At 37.3% G+C, this 5,560-nt stretch overlaps 1 long non-coding RNA gene across 1 annotated transcript; it reads left to right on the top strand.

The window, feature by feature from the left end:
- The first annotated feature begins 2,300 nt into the window (after positions 1-2,300).
- Positions 2,301-5,338, top strand: LOC136701573 (uncharacterized). Its single transcript, XR_010803822.1, has 3 exons — positions 2,301-2,418; positions 3,468-3,581; positions 5,032-5,338. It is a non-coding gene; the product is annotated as an uncharacterized lncRNA (long non-coding RNA).
- Positions 5,339-5,560: the final 222 nt, after the last annotated feature.

Genomic DNA, 5,560 nt, shown 5'->3' on the forward strand with positions numbered 1-5,560 from the left:
GAGGATTGCGGTAAGATATTAATTTTGTCAATGTTAAGACCTAGTGTCAGAACTAAGTCTAAAGTGTGGCTGCAGTAGTGTGTAGGCCCTGTTACATTTTGAGTAATACCAATAGAGTCTAAGCACTCATGCAACCCCATACCATCAGTGATGCAGGCTTCTGAACGGAGCGTTGATAACAACTTGGGTTATCCTTGTCATCTCTGGTCCGGATGACATGGCGTCCCAGTGTTCCATAAAGAACTTCAAATCATGACTCATCTGACCACAGAACAGTCTTCCATTTTGCCACACTCCATTTTAAAAGACCCCTGGCCCAGTGCAAACGTCTGAGCTTGCTTAGAAATGGCTTCCTCTTTGCACTGTAGAGTTTCAGCTGGCAACGGTGGATGGCCGTTCTGTTATTTCCTTGACAGTGGCATTCCTGTTTGAGTTGCAGTGATGTTTAAGGGCCTGGAGATCACAAGCATCCAGTAGAGTTTTACGGCCTTGACCCTTACGCACAGCAATTGTTCCAGATTCTCTGAATCTTTTGATGATGTTATGCATGGTTGATGAAGATAATTTAAAATTCTTTGCTATATTACGCTGGGTAACACCATTCTGGTATTGCTGCAATATCTTTCTGTGCAACAATGGTGGAATTGGTGATCCTCTTAGCATCTTGGTTTCAGAGAGTGGCACTGACACTCTGAGAAGCTCTTTTTATACCCAATCATGTTGTCAATTGACCTAATTAGTGTTAATTGGTCTTCCAGCTGTTCGTTATATGTTCAATTTCCTTTTTCCAGCCACTTATTGCTACTTGTCCCAAATTTTTTGGGATTTGTTGATACTTTGAAATTTTGAATCAACATATTTTTCCTTTAAAATGTTACATTTACTCAGATTAAACTTTTGATCTGTCATCTATGTTCTATTATGAATAAAATATTGACATTTGCCAGCTCTACATCATTGCATTCAGTTTTTATTCACAATTTGTTTAGTGTCCCAACTTTTTTGGAATCCGGTTTGTACATGTTGTGTTCTTTCTTATTTACAGAAAACCACACACACAAACAAACATTTATACTCCTAACACCTGCTGAAATTGGAATCGAAATATATCTGTTGAGAGTGTTGTTGCAACTACTCTCTGAATGTAGTACATAGCCAGCCAACTACAGACAGTCACAGATTTCACATGGCTGATATGTACAATTGTGCATCATTTGTGTAACAATGAAATATTGTACAATAGTGTGCATTCTGAATTAAAAGAGGTTACTGGAATCATTTATTATTTGGATAACTCATCCTATTTGTTTCCAGTAAAATCATAGAGATCAGTGAATGCTGAAGGTCATGTAGGTGCATTATACCCCAACCCCACATAAACATATACTGTATTGCTCTGTTTTGTAGGTTTAATGTTATGTATTAGAGCATGTAGACCACCATTAGAGAATTGATCTGAGTTCTTTTGCCAAAAAAAAAAAAACAAAACAAAAAAAACACATAAGCCATTTTCACTTTTGGCAGCACTGATTGGTTGTCCAGTTGTATCAGTGGGACAAAATGTTCAGTGTTTTTTTTTTTTTTTTTTTTTTTACCAAGTGTCTTGCAACAGATCTTTCAAGAAGTTGGATTGTCACACTTCTTTTTTCATACAGAGGTTAAGAACAGGCGAATTTGCTGGCCTATTAAGAACAGGTACACCATAGTCCTTAAACCAGGTACTGGTAGCTTTGTCACTGTGTGAAGTTGCCAAGTCCTGCTCATTCACCTGCTGGCGACATTTGTGGATCAGGCTTGCATTTGTATTTGGATCAGATGAAATGCAAATGGAAAGTCTCAAAATCCAAAATCCTGCGAGAGGAAATGAACATGTATTGATCTCGGAAAATGTCACTTGATCCACATATGCACATTCAACAATTTACATATACATTTTAAATTCAAGACTTTGACTTTACAAATATAAGCAATGTAAATGTAAACAAAGGTGTTTATTTTTGCATAATATTATGATATATCTATGAAAAGCAAAGACATGTATTTATGAATTTAACTATATTTGTACAAATTGCAGACCGTGAGACACAGATTGGTGTCACGCCTGTCTCCCAGGACTCCATATCCCAGAATGCACCAGACAGTCACATGACTCTACACCGGTCTCATTCACCGGAATTCTAATCACGCACACCTGTTTGTCCCCTTATATAAACCCCATTCACGTACCAGTCCTTTTGTTACTTTTGTTCCCTCAACAAGGTCTGACAGGCAGTGCTACCTGTGAGGCAGCGCCAGTATCGCCCCACCCATGGACTTCACAGCCAACCCCAGTCAAGCTGAGCGGCAACACTGCAACCAATGAAAGGAGCAAAAATCTGTGCGTGAACGTTTTGCTTTCTTCCCTCCAACCCGCAGAAGGTAAAAATCACAGACACTTGTATTTCCATATTTTTAATTAAAAATTATTTTGCAGGAATGATCATAAATTTCAGCATGGATATGCTTCATTAGCTGCAAGTTGCACTAACATGTTAAAATTGTTATATGCCTCAGAGGCTGATAACTACTTCTAGATGCCTGTAAGACTGATAGGTAGTGAATGCTCTTGTCAGATATATATGATTAAAATTGTTATATGCCTCAGAGATTATCTAGTTGTAGATGTCTGTAAGACAAGTGAATGTTTTTTAGATAAATACTTTAATTGCTATATGTCTCAGAAGCTAATATCCAGTTTTTAATTTTCTTGTTTCAAAAGTCACTAGAATGGCAACTGCTGAGAAAAATGCTTGATGCCTCAGCAGCTGAACAAACTGTATGTTTCTCTCCATTACCCCACCTAAAATAAATAAATTTCTTTTTCTCTTGGTGTGACAAATAATGATATTGACACTATAAATGTATTTGCACATTAAAAAAGTGTAAGCAACACTTCATGTGCTGCTTGCCGGACATCTGGACTGAGTGTGATTAAATGTTGCTGTGTTTATCTTAAAATGGTAAATACTACTCAATGTTTGATTAAGACTTATTATTTAGGATTGTTTTTTTTTTCACACAGTCTGGACTCTCAATTAAGTCATTTTTCAAGTGTACTATAAACAGATCTCTTCCATGATACAGTATATCCATATGTGGATTTTAAAGATAATTCTGTTTAAAATGATCAAATTGTCCTGCAAACAGTTTATACATGCTGACACAAACACCCCAAGCCAATGCATTGAGGTGTTTGATTCTTAAAAAAAATTACAGAAAGGTTTACAATGTGTCCTGCGCCTTAGGAGTTTCAATTAATCTAGAAAAGAGATCTGTCTCAATAATTTAATTAAAATATTTCCCATATACAAGTCAGAAGTATCCGTAATCCCGTATCTCACATGTCAGCATTATCTGTAATAAGATATATGTGCAAACTGCTTTTGACTTTTATTTCTTATACATGATTTGTTTGTGCTCTTATTTAGATATTTGGAAGACCTCCATGATGCAAAGAGGACACATGATCCCAAATCAATAGGACTTGAAGAGGCTGCAATTGCCATAAGAGAAGGGACTCCAACACCTACGGCATTCCAATGGTCAGTGCAATGTTCCCTCAGAAGTTGATCCTTCCAAAAACTACAAAGTCAATGTTGCACTCATAATTTGTGAATGTCCATCACTTAAAGACAATTTGTGCAAACCTTGTTTTTGCAAAAATCATACTTGATTAGCAAGGAACAAGCACTGATGACCTACACCAAAAGATTGCATGTTCACAATACAGCATAACTTTGAAGGGGATGGTTGCAATTTATTAGTGCGTTAAGATGGAGCTGCAGAAGTTGTGCACGTGTCTGGCTAACAGCCATGGAGATACCTGCATCTGTCTAAGATTGGCAGAGATCATTCCTGGGCAGGAGGAAGTAAATGGAGCTGCCTCAACAGGAGCTGACAGCTCATAATTCATGACAGAATTAGTTGTGTCAAGGGTGTGATCATGGCTAAGTGTGCAAGATATGATCTGTCAGTTGAAAGAATGGGTGGATAGCAGTGAATATAAGGAATATAATGTAGAGTTTACTGCTGCCATTAAACATGCATACAACACTGCATTTGGGTAGTTTAAAAAACAATTGACAAAAGAAAAATACAAAGACTGCATGAATACAGACAGAAAATTAAGAAAGCAAGAAACAAACGATTGGAGGTCCATTCATATCCCTTACTGAACAGCAGGAAAAGGGCGATGCATTCACAAAAGCCAGATTCTATCTTAGAGTAGAACCAGATATCAGCCTCTGAGGCATATAACAATTTTAACATATTTATTAGAAAAGAGCATTCACTACCTATCAGTCTTACAGGAATCTAGAAGTAGTTATCAGCCTCTGAGGCATATAACAATTTTAACATATTTATCTAAGAGCATTCACTTCCTGTCTTTCTTACAGGCATCTAGAACCAGATGTCAGCCTCTGAGGCATATAACAATTTTAACATTTATCAGACGAGCATTCACTACCTATCAGTCTTACAGGCATCTAGAAGTAGTTATCAGCCTCTGAGGCATATAACAATTTTAACATATTTATCTAAGAGCATTCACTACCTATCTGTCTTAGTCTTCTAGAACCGATATCAGCCTCTGAGGCATATAACCATTTTAACATTTATCTGACAAGAGCATTCACTATATGCCTTACAGTCATCTAGAACTGAATATCAGCCTCCGGGGCATATAATTGTAATAAAATCTGATAAATTCATCCATTACTTATCAGCCTTACTTCTAGCCTTCATCTAGACAATAGCTGTGCATTTATTGACCATTACTAGTCATTCTTCATCACATTTGAGATTTATTTGACGATTTGGGTACACTTTAGCATAGACTGGCTGGCTAACTAAGCTAGTTGGTAACATGTTAGTGCAACTTGCAGCTAATGAAGCATATCCATGCTGAAATGTATTTATAACCATCCCTGCAAAATAATTTTTAATTTAAAATATGAAAATACAAGTGTCTGTGATTTTTACCTTTTGCAGGTTAGAGGGAAGAAAGCAAAACGTCCGCGCACAGATTTTCGCTTCTTTCATTGGTTGCAGTGTCGCCGCTCAGCTTGACTGTGGTTGGCTGTGAAGTCCGTGGGTGGGGCGATACTGGCACTGCCTCACAGGACGCGCTGCCTGTCAGACCTTGTTGAGGGAACAAAAGTCCCTTTTGCGTACTTGCCCAGTCCATGCTTCTTTGGATTTGTTGTTGTTCTCTGGTTCTTGGACTCTGCCTGTTTTTGACTATTCTTTTGACTCATCTCTGAGGTACTGTTTGCTCCCTGTATTTGACCCTTGCTTGTTTTTGTCTTCCCCATTTTGATCTTGTTAAATAAACTATTTTGACTGTGACCCGCAAGTGTCTGCTTTCTGTCCAGTCGTGACAATTGGGATATATTCATTTGCGAATAATGAAGCACATTTGTCACTTGTTTAATTTGTGGATTACCATTTACGCATTTGTAAAATATTTTGAGACTAATTTTGACCCTAAAAATAAAAAAAATACTTTCTTTGTTTATAT

The sequence above is a fragment of the Hoplias malabaricus genome, chromosome 7 (genome assembly GCF_029633855.1).
Source record: "Hoplias malabaricus isolate fHopMal1 chromosome 7, fHopMal1.hap1, whole genome shotgun sequence".
Classification (NCBI taxonomy): Eukaryota; Metazoa; Chordata; class Actinopteri; order Characiformes; family Erythrinidae; genus Hoplias; species Hoplias malabaricus.